The sequence below is a fragment of the Anser cygnoides genome, chromosome 4 (assembly GCF_040182565.1).
Source record: "Anser cygnoides isolate HZ-2024a breed goose chromosome 4, Taihu_goose_T2T_genome, whole genome shotgun sequence".
Taxonomy (NCBI): domain Eukaryota; kingdom Metazoa; phylum Chordata; class Aves; order Anseriformes; family Anatidae; genus Anser; species Anser cygnoides.
Genome location: NC_089876.1, coordinates 75,721,652 through 75,739,568, shown reverse-complemented (window position 1 = coordinate 75,739,568; position 17,917 = coordinate 75,721,652). Strand labels below are relative to the sequence as shown.

The window sequence follows — 17,917 nt, the reverse complement described above, 5'->3', positions numbered from 1 at the left end:
TCTGTCTCCTCGCTCACCTTGCCCCTACCACCAGGGGCTCCCAACCCCACCTGCCATCAGCAGCTTGATGCTCCTGCAGCACAACCAAAACTCCAGTGAGAGCCAGGAATACTCAGCCCTCTTTATCAAGCCAGGTCACCAGATAGAATCATAGAACCCTTAAGATCGGAGGAGACCTCCAAGATCATCTGGTCCAACCATCACCCTACTGCCAACATCATCCAATTAACTTTGGAGAAGAGGGCTTCGCCCTCACAGCAGCCCTCCAGCACAGGTCTCGCCTCCCAGCCCGCCTTAGGAGCACAGGGCAGCAGCAAAGAAGGGCACAGGGAGGCCGCCATGACCGAGGGTGGGGAGCAGGAAACAAGAGAGCCTCGCATCAGCACGGAGATGGCGTGGCACAGCACAGCAGCCATTACACGACGCCTCCTACCACGTGACACCTGGTCCCTCACGCGGCCGCCATTACGTGACATGGCCGCGCTTCTGTTGGTTTCCCCACCACCATTTTCTTCTCTTACGTTTGCAACTTCCCTTGCCCCAGTATTTCAGGAGTAGTCATCTGGTTTTATTTCTAACGCAGAAGTTAAGACTACTGAACAACAAATACCACCGTTAATATACACAAATGTTTATGTAGGAAATTAACAGGAATCTGTGCTGTTGTGCTGATTTATCTTTCTAGCTGCTAGTTTGTCATAACTGAAGTTATAACTGCCATAACTGTTTGTTTTTTCCCCCCTACCAAAATGCTACCCATCATGTTTAAGTACTATACAGTTAAAGTCATCATGATTTAAATTTTTAACCCAATCCCATGGTCTTCCTTAAACTTGTTCAACTGTTCCACTAGCTCAAGGTCCTCTATTAATAGAAGAACATACTTTCCACATTATGCTGACAAGAAAAAATAATTCCTTTTAATATTTAGTCATGGAAAATGACACTGTTTAGCTTTAAACACTTAAAAGTGCTATGTACTTCAACACTTCCTTCTTCATTTTTGTTTCCTCTGCAGACTGATGAACACAACATGCTTCCTTTGAGCTATCTGTTCTTCTGGCTGTCACACATCTCCCCACAGCACGGGGTAGCAGTGATAAAAGTTTCTAATGGATGGTAAGAGTGGGGCAGCAATCACAAGTGCCACTGAAATCTTTCTGCAATACCTTTCCCAGACATTTTGCCATCTCCATTTGAGGCACCACCCTAGAGGTGGGCAGGTGTTGAGAAGGCTGAGAGTACTACTAATGTGTTTTTACTGCCTCTCAGAGCTGTTTGCCTAAGTAATTAGACATCTCCAAAATAATACAAACCTCTCTCCATTATTCCTTGCTATACTGCAGCCTTTGATAAGAAGTATCTTCTGTCCTCTAGCATTTAACAACCCCACGTTGAACATCACTGCAGTAATGAAATCTTTCTGTCAAGCCCCTCGTGAGACTTTCATTTAATCCTTTCATGTATTTTCTTCCCCTTCTCACCTAATAGTTTGAGAAGTTTACTGCCTAAGGCTCTTAGAAAGGACTTAAAGAACCACGCTCATGATGCTCACTCTGAATCCCCATTTACTAGATGTGTATATTGTTCATTTTCCATTTCTTTGTTTAAAGACCTGGCCAGTAACATGACTATCACTAACTTGAGTCAAGATACTTTTTCCACAGTAGAAAACAAAACCAAGCTGGAACTCAAATCTCGTTCTGACATTCATCTTACTAACCATGAAGAATACTCCCAGTTCTGGCCAAAGGAAAATAGCAAGGTCAAGATAAAGAAATCTGTGACTGAGCAAACAAAAATTTGAGAAAACAGACTTGGAGAAGTATATTTATAACTATATCTCACCGTTCAGCCACATTTTCATGTGTGGTCCTAGAGCTCTCAAACTTGATTCTGAATAGAATTAAGTAGAAATAGAAAGCATTTTATAGACGTGATTCAAAAAGCATTTTAAAGCATCCTATCCCATGACCCACCAGACATCTAAATGTGCATTGATTTGGAAAGAAGTAAGAAAAGACTTGAAGGATTTTTTACGTAGGCTAGCTGAAACTTGGAAAGACAGTAACTATAAACAAGGTGACAAACATGGTTCTGGAAAAAGTTCTCCCCCAAAAGACACACTGCAGCAGCCAGAGCTCCAGCTGACAAAACTGTATGTCATCTCCAGACTCACCAAGACAAGTGATGTTGTGTGTGCGTGCCAAGTAACCACAGCGGATAGTAAATAAGTGGTGAATCTCAGCTGCGTAACAAGAGAAAGAACTAAGTGTTCAACTGGAAATTATTGAATCACTTCTTCTAAAAGAATAGAAAGTAGAACTTCAGCAAAATTAGGGCACAGTTAAAAAACAATTATTCTGGTCTCCCAACTGGTGTCTTCTCATGAGGAAGGACATCTGACCACATACTAGCATTTCTGTTGTGCTCCTGCAAGTCTTCCTCAAATATCTCAATTATGGCAAAAGATTTCCATGCAACAGCAAGGGCAGTCCAAGTGCTGCCTTGCAACTGGCCTTATAACTTTAGGGCAAGTCAAAATAATAAGTTACTGTCTGGAGAAGAACCTGAAAGCTAGACCCTGTAATGGCTTCCATTTCAGGATCTCTTGTCAACATAGCACTTCAGCAATCCAGCCCACTTGCTAAGGTACCTACCTACACCTAACAGATGCTCGATGCTACACACTCTTGTGCTGGCCTACTAAAAATCAGCTGTTCCAGGAAATGCTGTTCTACAGCCGTTTTGTAGCTACATACAGCCACCGCACATGCCTCTGCTCTTAATGAATCTCCTCAGGCAGGATATCTTGCCACAGGTAGGCCAGTGCATACAAATATCAGTGCAGCCAAAGCTACCTTGTGCATGCACACCTGTTCTGGAGAGCTGGCAAAGGGCATGAAGGAAGTCTCACACAGACTTGATCTAAAAGGTGGATCAGGATGACTTTACCTGACAGTCACCATTTCAAGAAGTTGTTAGCTTGTCAAATTTGTCTTTTGTGTTCCAGTTGTGTAGCTATAACACAACCTGGCAAGGATAACAACAAATGCGTTAATACCAACTGCCTTTCCAGGACAGACATTAAAAATAAGAAGCACCTCCACAATAGCAATTACAGTGCCACAAAGGAGAGGCAGAAGCTCTCTAGACTAGCAGAAACAAATTGGGAAGAAAACAAGACCCATGCACGTTAGACTGCAATCCTAGCATTTCAGAGTTGTACCAAGATGTTAACAACTGCTGGGCAGCCTAAGATGACAGCCTAAACATTCTGCACTAATCCCTGCTCATGCTCTCTTAAAACTGTTTCATCAAGACAAGATACAAACACGGACTGGTTCAGGACTTGTCATACAAGCTGCCACCCACAAGAGCATCTTTTATTTAGCTGGAAGCAGAAGTCAGGCTGGGATAATAGCAAGTTCCACCCTGTGTTATGCTGCTCCACTCCTTTCAAAGCGGTAGTAATAGAGTTAGTTCCTGCAAGAAGTCTAGGCTATGCAAATTGAACTCATTGCAGGTCAGTGTTAATTTCATTGAACTGCATGAAGTACAGTTATCTCTATTCTAAGTCTGTATAAAGATAGTTGAACACAAATTACTCATGTGTAGAGTGATTTTTTAAGTAGAATTAGATCATCTAAAGGCACAGACCCAATCTATTTTTCCCCTTCCTAATACTTTGACTTTTAAGAAGTCAAAGAATCTGTGTTTTTATATATATGTAAATAACTAGAAGATCTTTTAATAGCATGCACATATGAAAAAAGTTTAAAGAAGCCATCTAAAAAAAAGTCTTCATACCACAAGGAATGCAAAATGCTGTACTGGCACAAGATACAAATTGAGTTAGAGTTAAGTTGCTTAGGTCCTCTAGAAAGCAGGCTCTATGCTCTACAGCAGATAGATAATCCATTCTTAAAGCTTCCCAGATGACTTCCCATCTTTCAGTGTCCCGTTGAAGAGGGAAAAATACACAAGAAACAGCTCAAGTAGCAATATTAGTATTCCAGCAAATACTGGCAAGCAAGTGAGGCCTGAAAATCATCTCCATCCCCTGAGCAAGACTGATTTCCTTTTATTTGGAATAATGCATATTGTGAGCTGCCTTAATTATTGGAGTAGACTCAGCTGTGCTGGTCATACACAGAAAAGGAGTGTCCCATTTTTTGGTGAAAGACATCTTCCAAAGCCAAAAGTGTTTCTTCCTACATTCCTAGTACGGTTACGCTAAAACATACACTCAAAAGAGTAGTAGCATCTTCAACATTAAAACAGTCCCATTCCAACAGAGTAATTAGCTGTCTTACTCTAAAAAGGGACTGTTCAGAGAAAGCTTTAGGAAGCTGAGAGCTCTCATGTCTGTCAGTATGACTTACGAAACTGAGCTGGGCAGAATAGAGGCCTGTTCACCTCTGCTTCTACAGGACAAAAGCATAAGCACCAAGATCACACAGACTGCTCTCTTATTCTGCAAGAAATCGAGGCAGTCATCCCAAGGGGCCTGGGTCAAAATTCACAGTAACGTTTCTTGAGCACATTCAGACACCAGAGCACTGAGTGCCCTACACAGAGACATTCTCCAGCAAGAACTCCAGTTTCTACTAAGCCTCAACATTTGAGCTGAAACATGGACTTCAGTGACAACTTGATCTAGCAAACAGGTTACTAGTCCGTTTAACTACAGGTCATCACCACACATTCAGGAGGCAGCACAGCACAAGACAAGGCATTCACACACAGATACTTTCCCTAAGGTGTAAATCCATCCTGAACTGTTTGGTAAGAGGCTAGTTGTTTCACATATACTAATGCAAAGATTTATTTGAAATTTAGCTTGGTTATCTGCAGGCATACTTCATGGACAGCCTGCTCTACAGTTGCTGCCTGGGTAAGAGGCAAATAAATGAAAGTGGTCTTCTCAAACAAGAAGAGAAGAATGGACTTAAGGGTATATATTTAATATCGGGACAAAACTGATCAGCCACTTCTGATGTCCTGACAGGCCCTGAAGAAGGCCCTGTTGAGCTCAAGTACAGATCAGTTCCAGAGTACACCTGGCCTACATGCCCTCCAGTCTCCAAACAGACCTGCTGCAGGTGAAGCATTTCACTCTGTTCCCTCAGACCAAGTCTGACACAAACTCATTATAAGCAGAGTGTCAAAGATGGTGAGATATAGTAGAGAAACAAGCAGTAGCCACTTCATAATTCAAAACTAAGAAAATAGAGGGAGGTTTTCTAAATGGACTTGTCCATCCTGTTCAAATACCTGAAATTAAAGAGTGACAGCACTAGCAAAAAAAATAGAGGCAGCAGAGGCGGCTTTTGCTCTTTAACTCCGTCTACCAACTGCCTTAAACTTACAGGACTCACGAAAAGAGGAGGTGAGAGGGGTGAAAACAGTGCATGTTAAAGCCCTAGTCATAACAGCAACAGGACAAACAAAAGCCATTTAACAGTACATTTTTCACCCACTATCTGCTGCATCACACTGCTACAAATATACAACAAAAATACTGTCCTATAGTTACAGGCCTTTTGATGAAAGGAGAAATGATTATAATGTGATTTTAACTGAAAACACTATAGATTATCACTACAAATGCGTATGTAAACAGATTTTTTTCGTGTTTCACTTTTAGCAACAAGTAACGAAAGCATAAGCTACATAATATCAGCCCAACACCTGCTGAGTAATACCACCTATTAAAACTGGATTAACTATTTTTATAAGTGTTAAGGAAGATTAATCGAGGTAGCACTTATTTCAGCCCCAATTACAACATTGCTCTCGCATCTGCCCTAGTAGTTGCAATAGTTATATACGACTCAATGTACAATTACTTCCATAATTAACAGCTCTTTCCTGTGCATCAATCATGTTTCGAACAAACTGTGTTGCCTAAAACACATGTTCTAAAAAGGCTTGCAGTGCTAAAGGATTTGTGCTTGATTTCACTACAAGAGGGTGTAGGGGGAGAATAGGAATAAACATTCATGACTTCTTGAAGTGTGTGTAAGGAGAAAACAAGGGTCAAGAGTTTGTCCTTAATGCAACAAGATGGAAGAAAGTGCTCATGCTTTCCTACAGCACCTCTCCCCACTACATTCCTCCACTCCCCCTCCAGAATCTCCTGTCAATGTCTCAGTTTAACTAACACCACTCAGATGGAAGAGGGTTAAAGTGTTCAGTCTGAAACCAAAGATGTTGAAGCAAAAGTTTAAAATAAACTCTAAGTCCAAATTAAAGAAATAAAAATCAGAAACCACTTGTGGTAGCGTTCATACTGCAGAATAAAACTAAGCCAGACAGCTACTTATCTTGTTCAGACCATCCAACGACTAGAATGTGATGTACACTGGAAAGCATAAGCTGCCGATGATCTGTAGAATAATTATTCTTTTTAAAAAGAAACCCTATATATAAGTGAAAAATATTTTTAGAGCAAGAACTGTAATTATTTAGCTTTTTCAATAGAGCTTCTTTAGTCTAACTACTTTAGCTTTGGCATTTGACAAGCATCATGCCTTGCCCTGTGACTGATCAGCTGAGGTGTAATTTTATTCATCTTTAACTTTTAGAAGCCAGTACAAGTTACTTTGACTTTTACCACAGATGAATACATTACTCCATCTTACTTTACACTGACCAGTACTACACCGAGGAAGTGACTTGGTCATAATTATGTCTACTTGCGCATATGAGAGCAGCTTATTCAATTTTTAGGAACTGCATAGATGAAACTAAAAACCATGGTTACCACAAAAAAAGCTACCCTCAGTTAAAAGGGCTTTCCATGCAGCTATATAGGTTGTGTAGTATTCAGTTTCAGTTGTTTGGTAAACACCACTAAAAACAATGAATTTTAGAAGCGTCTGCAAATTCAGGATCCAGTCACTGCAGGATACAGTAGTATACATCTGTAACACTCAGCTCTTCAGTAAGTTGTCTTCATACTGACATCTAAGTTTGCTGTGGCACCTTACGAGGAGCAGCGTCTTTAATACCCCTTGCTTCATAGCCAAAGGGGATGGCATGGCCCTTCCTCTCAAGACTGAAGTTCTTCATAGATGTTCACATATTTCTGGGAAAAACAGAACACTGAAAAAAGTTTTTTTCCCCCCCTCTCCATTTTAGTACCTGATTGCTTTTACTAGTAAATATAGGATTCTGACTACTTCAGTCAATGTTCCTTCTCACAGGACAGGAAGACACAGCTCTACTTTGGAGGACCAGCTTTAGCATGCTGGCATGTTTTCTACATCATGCAGAGTTGTTTTTTCAAACATTTTCCAAATCACTCATAGCTGTGTGCACAGTATACATCAGGACTGTAACAAAACCATTCTGTGAAGATACAGCAGACTGAGCAGCTGCACTTCTCCGGTAACTGCAGCTGAAGAAGCATCTTAAGCCAGCCTCGTTACTTATTAAGTAAGGCCAAATTTTGTGCTCATAATGAGCCTCTACAAGACCAAGGTGGTATGCCAGAAGAGAGAAGTTAGTTCTTGTCAAATGACATACTCAAAACAATGTACAAAATCAGACTGAAATCAAATGAAGACAAGTTTGTGTGTCTGAGAAAGGCACTGTAAAAGAAGGGTAAGTTACAACACTCTTACACAGCATCCTCACAGATTAGTACAGTATTATGAAAATAGGAAAAAAAACTTGGGTAGGAATTTTGTCAGACTCCTAAAACACAGCAACTAAAAGAACACATTAACTTTTTAAGCTAAGTACAAGTACCAGTGTAAGATACTGATAGCTTCTATATACACTTGAAGCAGATAAGTTACCAAAAATACTAAGTACAAACTAATCCAAAATAGATCTATAGCAGTGAATTTCTCTCAACATTGAGCAACAAAAGTTGCCTTCAAAAATTCAGTTTAAGGGCTTATTTTTATATTGAAATTATAGTGCATAAATTCAAACCAGAATAACTGGCAGAGGATCAGATGACAGAATCCTACAATACTACATCAAGTATGTTTTCAACACTGCTAAGACAGTAACACAGCATTCCAGCTTTTAAAGTGTCCTTTTGAGGCAGCAGCAGTGATGGGAACAGTTTGCCTCAATACTGCCTGTGTTCAGTCTCAAACTGAAACATGGGCAGTGGCATTTGGCACTTTTATAAAGCATCTACAAACAGCAAGTGCTGTTTCCCATTTACAAGGTCGATGTGGGGGAAGGACAAGAATCAGATGAGCTGTAATTACTGTAGAAATTTATTAGAACTATCAACCAGATATACAATGTATCATGCCCTCCATAATTAAACAATTAACAGCTATGAGGTATGACCTTCGCTACTGTTGTTTCTCTTTACCAAATTTTGTTACTTTAAACAAGGAGAATCTGTACAACTGCTCCACTAGCCAACTGTTCAGCACTCTAGTAAGCAGAAGCAGGAACTTGGGTGTGTGCATAAGCAAACATTTTGTCACCGTTAGGTACAGTTCACATAACTTTGAAAAGTGAGTCACTCATCACGCAGCAGCTTAAGATCTTAAGAGACTGAGTGTAGTCACACTATACTACGTATAGTTGTAGAAGTAACTCAAACTAATATTTGAACTCAAAAAACAGTAAAAAGCAGATGACTTCTACAGACACGGGTATTTTACTAAAGATATATTGGGGAGGTAATATGGCAAGAGACTTCTAACAACACTTCAGTAAGGAGAAAATATTACCTTCTACTGTGGCTTTAAGCTAGAGCTTACAGGACCTGTGTCATAGACAATCTCTGCCAGAGGCTTGTTCTTGGAGGCTGGAGGGAATCCCATACTGATTGAGTTACAAAAGCCGTTTAATTTTATAGGTAGCCAAGACTTGAAAAAAAGCAACCAACCAAATTTAAGTTCTACTTAGAGGCAAGAGTGCCAGAGATTTGTGACTGAACTCAAGAGTTTGTTTTACAAATGCAAACTGCACCAAGTTTTGCAAGTCCTGATGGCGGTGTTGCAGAGAGAAGACTGAATAAGTGTGCCTAAAGCACATCTAAAACATACTAGCGTTTAAAACTTCCTTTTTGGAACATTTGTTCATGACTGTAGCAAGACTGACCTGGGCCTAAGATATCAGCAGAGACACTAAGCAAAAAGATCTCCTCTCCCAAAACACCGCAAGTTACATAGATTTATCTGGACAAAATGTTTTACACAGAAGGAACAGGTAAGCCAGCCTCTGCAATTTCATTTTTCACCAAGAGCATTACTAATCGCCAGGGGAGTTTCTGGAAAGTAGTGATTACAAACTGCTGTAGGCAGCTTGTAAATTCTCAGATGGCGGATTAGAATGAATGATTTAAGAGATTTGTTAGCTTCCTGCTTTTGTTTTGCTCACTTTTCTTTGATTTCTTTCATGATGTCTGCCTCTTTTGCCATTAATGTTACTGTAACTGAAGGCATACATTGAACCACTACTTGTACTCCCAGCTTCTCTATTCAGCCATAACATGCTTGGGTTGTATCTAGGCAAGTGAATTCAACCCTACACATTTTATTTCAGTATTGCACATTTAGTACTGCTAAATCAAAAATAATTTTGAATGAATTTATTTTACGTTCACCCATTCTTAAGCAAGCATCCATAAATGCTCTGCGCCAGTTCAGTTTAAATCATTTAAGCTGATGCAACTTTCCAAAACATTCAGTGCTGTACCCAAGAGGCTTGGCACCTTTTCTCAAGGCCACACCAGGCCACTTTGTATCAGTAACCATAGACACAGAAACACTGCAAAGCCTTGCTTGAAGCTTACTGCATCGCCTAGAATTACGGTGAGATTGAGCCTAAGAAAGTCTCAATATATAGAGAAAACAATACTACAAGAGAGAGCAGCCAGAAGTTTAAAGTCAGCAGTATTAAGGCATTGCTTTGTGTGCCAGCAAAATTCACCCCCTGGAAGTTTCACAGTTCTACTGATAGCAGCAAGTGAGTTTCTGTTTACAAAGTCCATAAAGAATTAGTGGGATGTCCTTGAAGCAGACACTGCTGTGGCAAGTTAACCTACATAAACTGAGGGAAAGCAAGAGATCTGCAATTTTGTTCGGATGCCTTCAAGTGAACAGGATGTTCTTGGGAGTTACGCATCTGGGAAAGGGACAGTTATGCTGTTCAATATTACTTTATTTTTTACTATAATGCTGTCTTGCCTAAGCTTCATTACTGCAAGCAAGTTTTCCTCCAAGTAGTCATTCTGAAGAATTTCCTCCATGGAGGACTTACATCCAAGCAGTGTTTTATTACGAACCTTTCTATTTGCAATGATTAACTCAACAGCTTCAAAACCTCCAACAAGCTACTTAACTTCCTCATCCATAGAAGAGACTAAACTTTAATTTTCTCACATCATCAGGCTGCAAACAAGAGGACCCACAACTGATACTGCGTATTTTGAAAGGGACTTAGCACACAGTAAGACAGGAAGATTAACTCAGCTACAAGCACAGCCTCAAGGCACAGCAATTTCCTCGTTTCAGGCATATACTCTACCTAGAGGGCAGCAGGTTTTCCTGAAGCTGATTTGGTTTTATAAAGAGGTTCAGTCCTACTAGAATTCAATAAATATATGACAGACTTCCAAGCCCAACTATATCAGTAAGAAATACTTGACTCCCTGTATTACACATCCCCACACAGCAGCTATCTTGGGGAAGAGAAGTAGCGATAACATCAGCAGGTGCCCTGGTATGGGAGAGGCTTGCAGAGCCTTACTAAAACAGCAGGGTCCAGTATACAGTTAGGAGATGACATTGGAACAGGTGCAAGTGAGATGGACAGAGGGATCTGTGTTACACAAACCCTTCCCTTCAGCAGCTCGTAAGGTCCTCAGCATCTGCTGGGACAGTGGTGCCTGCGTGCCCGACACACTGAGCGTCCCGCAGCATCCTCTGGGACAGTGGTGCCCATGGTACAAACAATTCTCCCAGCAGACAGAGAGCTCTGAAGACAGTGGACCTAGTGTTGCACTAGTCTTCCCAGCATCTGCTCAGACTACTGCAATACCATACCCATACTAAATAAAAGTGTCACAGCATCCGTATTGTCCACTCCCCACAAATAATATCAAAGAACAACGTAGGCTGACAGCCTATCAAAATTAGAAAGCAAATCCAAATTAAAAAAAAACACATGCAGTATTATTACAAATATCTGCATCTTCAAACCCAGTTTCTATACTGGGAAAGAAAGTCATGAAGAGTTATTTCTTTAAAAGCCTTCTTGCACATTCCCTGGTCCTTAGGAAGGGAGGAACTACTCCTTTTTTAAAGCCCATTACTTGTTTTAATAACTTTTTCTTTACTAATCCTTAAAAACAAAAATCAACACAATATTTTTCAGTCTTTGTACTTCAATTAGGTATACTAGCACATAGGATTCAAAGAATTAGCTGCTTTTTAGAATATAAAATACTTTACATGAAATCTTATTCTGCTCTTCTAGAGACATGGAGGTGATTTTTTTTTTTTTAATTTATACAGAAATATGAAGTCTTTCATAATACTGCATACATGACATAGTATTTCTGGTGTCTACCTAGAACAGACAGTTTTAATTCAGGGGGAAACTAGTTAGTTCATGAAAATGGGATTGTTAGACCCCAACAATGACTTCTGTATTTTATAGTTCCACAATCACAAAATGCTTTCATGATCCACAAAACAGATGCTCCAAGTGCAAGCCATGCCTCATGATTTAAAATATAGGGGTACACAAAGTTACTCTGAATTCAGATTACCAGCCTCAGAGTAGAAGAAATTCTCTTTCCCCACGTCAAGTTCTCATTTCTCCATTGTGGGTATGTTCACCACAAGGACAGTACAGAAATGAATCTCATTAGGGACCATTGTCTACATCCTATTGTCATCACCTTACAATTTTACTCAAAGCCCCCCCCCCCCTTTGATTTTCGCACACATTACACATTGTACCCTTGAACAATGCTTTCCAGAAGGACAGAGACAATTGTGTTTTTCTCTGTAATCACATTTTGATAACATTTTAATTGAAAACCAAAGTAAATCCTATCCAAAGGGAAAAAAAAAAAAATGAAGCAATTGCACTGACCTCTAGTAAATCGAATCCTGGATCATTTAAGTCAAAATAAAAAAGTTACTGGCTTCACTCAAAAGTAACTAAGGCTATATGGTGTCAAAAAACACCCACCAACAAATAATAAACAAAAGCAACCTCATTAAAAACAAAACACCAAACAACTTGGGTTTTAGACAAACCAATTAATAAATGCAACAGCGTAAAGCTTGCCAAAACTGCCGTGAGCCCCCTAGACTCAGAAAGGAGCACAAACAGAAACAGGTGTACATATGGCAGTACCACCCTGGAGCCATTCTCCTGGGTAACGAACAGCTACCCACTTCTACACAGTTAAGTAGCTTCAGGACAGATATTTAACTTGCTCAGGTCTTGTAAATAAAAAAAATAAAAGGATTAGAAAGGTTAAGCAGAACAACTGCTCACCTATACTGTGTTTTAGGATTTAAATGTTGCCAGAAGACTCATTTTCACACGGATTTTGAGCTAAATTCAAGCCAGAAGCTGTGCAAGGTAGTGGAAAAGTACCTCGTCCTAAGCAAAGAAGTTGAGCTGCACTTCAGAGTTTAAGGCTGGCTTCGATAAGCGGACATACGGCAGCGCGCCTTTACACCGCGATGACCCTTAGCGCAACCCTTCACCCTCCAGAGCCTTAAGAGCAGCCTGGAAGCCTCCTGCTCAGCGCCCTGAGGGGCAGGCTCCTGCCCCCAGCCCGGGGGCACCACTTCAGCAGCGTTCCCCCCCCGCACACACACACACACACACCCCTACCTGCCAGACAAACCCGGGCAGCGGCTGCTCTCCTTAACGACGCGGCCTCCTCAGCAGGAAAACGTCGCGGGCAGCCCGCCCACAGACCCCACGGGCGGGCGGCGTCGCCACCTGCACCCTCCCCTATCCCTTCCTCCGGAGGCTTCCCCGCAGCCTCGGCGGGCACCGGCGGCTCCCGGAACGGCCCCGCACTCGGCAGCGGCGCCGCCTCAGCGCCGGCGCTCCCCGGCCGCAGGGCGGCTCCGCGGCGGGGGCGGCGCTGGCTGCGGGCCGCCGCCGCCGCCGGCCTCACGCTCCCCGGCCGCCCCCGCCATCGCCGCGCCGTGACTCACTCACCCCTGGCGAGGCGAGGCGGGGCCGGGCGAACCGGCGGGGCCGCCCGCAGCCGCCTAACGGCCGCCCCCGGCCGGTAACGGCAGCCCCCCGGTGCCGCCTCTGCGCGCGCGCGGCGGCAACGGCCATCGGTGTCCGTCCCCCCCCCCCCCCCCCCGCCGCGTTCTCCTCAGCTCCCCTCAGCGCCGTGAGGCGGCTGGTGGTGCCCCCTCGGTCACACACAGTAACGTGTCTTTTCTCAAAAAGCCTAAACAAATAAACACGGAGAGGTGCCAGAAGCACCTCGCTGCCCGTAACTGGTTACGGAGATGCACGCACATGCCTCATTCCACATACAGGGCTCTGCGGAATGGGGTTTGACTTGAAGATGTTATGCAAAGGGCAATGACTGACGGATGGAGGAAGGGTTAATGAGGAGGAGATGCAGCTGTGAGGGGAAATCGTTTCTACAGGCAAAGGCGCACAGCAAGTCGTAGATAGAGGGTGCCCTCCCCACCCCCTTAAGTTCAAAAAAAGGTAAGAAGGGAGTTCTGGCCATTTTGCTAGTTAATTCAGATACAACAGCCACCTGAAACACTCTCCTTCCTCTGTTATTTCTCTAAACACTACTCTGAAGCACCCTGTCTGAGGGCAGAAGATAGGACACAGCCAGCCCCGCTCAAGGCCCCTCATCCCACCTGCCCTACATCCCTGGCTCAGGCACAGGGCTCCTGGTGGCCTCAAGAGGCTCGCTCATGCAGAGCAGCTTGCAGGAGAGGGTCTGTCTGACATGACTCTTGTTTGCAGGAGTCTTGCTCCCAAAAGGTGGTCGCAACGTGAGTGGCATGTTCGGGATGTCACAAAACTCAGCGAGGAGTTGGCAGCACACCTCTCTGTTACATTGCTTGGCCATAACAGGGTAACCTTCACAAAGCTCTCTTTGGATAGGAATAAGAAGGAAGAAAACTTCAAATGGAACAGTTTCATGAGGGAAAAGAAACCTCTTGCACACTAAAAGTCCACGGGGAGAACAACGTTCAGATCACGTCCCTCCCGTCCCCCAGCAGGGCGACGGGAGGGAGGGAAGAGAGGAGTTTTGAGGAAAAAGTTACTGTTTGCCTCAGCTGGAACAAACCCAGCATCTTTTTCATTACTGTTTATTTTTTTCTCCTCTTTCATGAGATCAGCAGGGATATTATTGGAAGCAGTAATTCTATAAACGAACACAGCCAGCCCGTGCATTAAAATTCTCTTTCTAAAGAGACACCCAGGCAGTTTTCAAAGGCAGCTGCTACCAGAACCCTGCTCAGAGCCATGCATGGTACAGAGCTAAATCTACAGAAGGGAGTTCACGGGGCCAGGTAGAAATAAGAACCACTTTGGAATTTCTAGTTCAAGCTAACTTTGCAGTTTATAGGAAGAGCAAACACCAGCACGAAAAGAGAAAGCCTACTTGTGTACCCAAGCCGTGGCAGACATTTACACAGGAGTTAGATATACCAAACACAGCTCTTTCCTATCGAAGGAAGTTCTGGAACTACTGAAATACATGAATACGTATATACTCTATGCCAGGGTAACCCCGCACACTGCCTCTGCTGTTGTACTGTATGCCCTGGTTCTCACAGCAACCTCATGCCTCAGAAGGCACAAGCTAAGACTCCTACCTTGAAACAGGTGAAGCAACTCCTGAACGATTTGTTGTTCCCAACCAATTAGGAATAGATACACGAAAGCCAAGCACGTGTAAAATATCAGTGCTCAAAGAGATTCTTCAACAGCATTCACTCACAAAGGACTTAATAGAACTAAGTAAGTTGCATGGTTCTGGAATTAAACAGCTTTCAGGGATGACAAGCGTTCTGTTTCCACCACTTCTTAAAAATTAGTTCACTAGTTCCCATTTATCAAGGGGATTAGAACAAGCAAAAACAAACAACAACAACAAAAACCTTTAGCTTGTAGGTTCACCATTAATAATATTATTATTTTTGTCAACCAAGCAAGTAGACCGAGAGATAACCCACGAGCAAGATTGTAAAACAAGTTTTTCCATTACTACTTACATCAGAGCTCAGAAGCACACCATACTGCCCAACAAATACAGTAAGAAGTAGTTATTTATCCATTACCATAGCTAGCACAACCAGAAGCTTAGAGAGCAAGCCCACCCCAACAAGCCAGGAAAGGCTGAACCCAAGCCCCACAAAGTAGCAGGTTACAAGGACAACCAACCACTCCTTTACTAATCACACAAGCCTCAGGGACTCCAACCACCTCCCAAGAGGACCCAGAAGCAAAGAGCCCCCCCAAAACTTACACACAAGCCCCAACTCCCTCCTGGCGCTGCCGGCCCGGCCGTCCCCGGCTTTCAAAGGAGGCGGCTGGTGGCCGCCGGGGGCGGGACCGCGACCGGCACCGGGACCGCTCCGCCCGCAGGTGTGGGACGGCCCCGGGGCGAATCCGGTGCGAATCCGGTTCGAGTCCAGCGGGGTCCGCCCGCTGCCCTCAGGCGGCGGGGAACGGCCTCTGTGCAATCCCCCTGGGAAAACTCAAATGCTGAAGCTTTGCTGCCCTGCTAAAGCTCATGGGAAAGTGAGGAATAAACTGATTTAGAGTACAGGGATTTTGTTAGAAAATAAAGCAATTGCTTAAACAAACAAGCCCACAACCTTTTATGCTTTCTTCTCAGTATTTCAGCTACAAAAGCAGAAAAAGACGTATCACAAAGTTACTCTTCCTTCGGACACTCCTGTGTTTTGTTTAGTTTCTGGTGTTTTGTTTCGGGGTTTTGTTTTGAGGGTGCTGTCTGCTTGTTCGGGTTCAGTGACGCTTTTAGTGTTCCGGCCATCTATTTAGAAGCTGTGAAATAAGAGGATTGTCTCACTTTCTTTAAACAAGTTTCCCCTATGACTGAAGCCAAAAATTGATTGTCTATCTAAAAATATGTGCATCCAAAATCACCAGCTCTGGCTTCAGGCCACTTTCTGTACACAATATCACTTGAAGACACACTTTTCTTGCATGAAAGAAGGCCTTGGAAGAAATAGTACGATTGCAGGTACTTACTTGATAAAGGGTGTAGAGGGGAAACAGGAGACTGAGGAAAAATAATTCTAGTTTATCTTCTGTATTTGCAAGTCAGAAGATCAAGATGTTTCTAGGAAACTGTGTCAAGCAGAAGCGTAGGAAATATTCTCAGCCTCTTTAGGAGAGAACATTTTTGGAAACAAACAGTAGATCAGAGGAATAATGCCAGGCAGCTGAAAAGGCTTATTAACGCTCTTCTCTAGCATCATAAGAATTTCTGGATATGACATTAAGTACATGAAAACTAGAAGAAGACTGTGTGGCTGTAACAACTACCACTTAGTGAACAGGCAGCTCCATCAGCCCATTTTCTTTGATACTCAGCCCTATCTACTTTATCTTCTCATCATGCTTCAGAGTGGTTCTCCTCTCTAACTCCTCTGATCTCATCTTTTCCATATAAGTTTCTTTTCATTTCTCAGCCTTAGGATTTTACTTTTTTTCCGCAGGCCCATCTGAAGCAGAACAGTTTTGCTAAAGCTTTCACTGCTAGCAACCATCCTCTTTGACAAAAAATAAAAAACACCAATTTTGTTTGTTTTTTTCCCCACAGTAATGCAAAACAAAAAGCCTCTACATTTTAATACAAACTAGCGGTAGCTGAACACAGGAGTTGCTATATGGTCTCTTTTTGTCCGTGTGTGTGTGGTTTTTCTATGAAGGACAAATTGATCTTATTCATCTAGGAAAGGAGAAAAAGAAAAGAGGGAAATGGAAGTAAGACTGAAAGGTGAATGAGCAATCCAAATGTGCTAAGCTTTACCACACTCCATTGAAGTATATAAGCTGTGTAATTTTTATCTCATTATCTTACGTCTAAGGATTCTATTAGTATGAAGATTATTTTTTTTCAGTAAAAATTATTTTTAAACCCCAGCAGCTGACACAATTGCATGAGGGACAACTGGCCTACTTAAAAAGATGTGACTGCTCTTATCAGCTGAGTGTAAACCCAGTATGAAACACACAGTGAGAACTATCATACTAGGGCACCCTATCTAATGTGCTGCCCTGGCTCTGATAGCAGGCAATGCAAGAAGCTTCAGAAGTGGTACAGTAATATTCTAGCTGCTTATCTATTCTAGCAGCTTATCTGCTTACTTTGAAAGGTACGCAATTTTTGTTTTCTTTCTGATAGCAAACCAGATTTTTTTTTTTTCCTTTTAAATAAAAGGACCAACAACCACCTTAATGAAGTTATGCACTGAACAGCAGAAGATTGCTGCTCTTTATTGTTATTTTGTGTGTGTGTGTAGAGTGTGATGCTCCTCAAAATGTAAGATGTTAACCCAATCCTATGCCCATTTCTCCAATAATTTTAAATGATGTGGGGGGAAATACTGGAAGATATACAAACACTCTGCAATGAAATCTTACTATTAGTTTGGGCAGACCTGTAGAATCTAATCTGAAAGTGAAGTAACGGCTAAAGACATTGTGACAGATATCCTTCAAGTGAGTGAGTCATGAATTGCAGAGATATGAAGAAGCAAAAGACAGAGCTGACTCATTTATCAGTTCTGAATTTCAAATATGACATGCTTCTTTTGATGTTATTCTATGGATTAACAGGCCTTTAACATGTCTTCTTTTGCAGAGGATTCAAAAGATATGTGAATTTAGTGAAAAGATGCACGAAAGCCTTTGTTCCATCATATCTGAAACATACCAG

The 17,917-nt window shown here is 42.4% G+C and overlaps 1 protein-coding gene across 3 annotated transcripts in view; it reads right to left on the bottom strand.

The window, feature by feature from the left end:
• The window catches only part of SGMS2 (sphingomyelin synthase 2), a 36,805-nt gene extending 21,192 nt beyond the window's left edge, over positions 1–15,613 (bottom strand). Inside the window, exon 1 of one of the 3 annotated variants that reach the window (XM_013185316.3) lies at positions 15,476–15,613. The gene's annotated coding sequence lies outside the window, so the exon portion shown is untranslated. Of the gene's footprint in view, positions 1–12,843; positions 13,131–13,179; positions 13,202–15,475 lie in introns of those variants that run through there. The other 2 variants (XM_048066307.2, XM_013185315.3) reach the window with 2 other exon arrangements.
• Between the last annotated feature and the right edge of the window lie 2,304 nt (positions 15,614–17,917).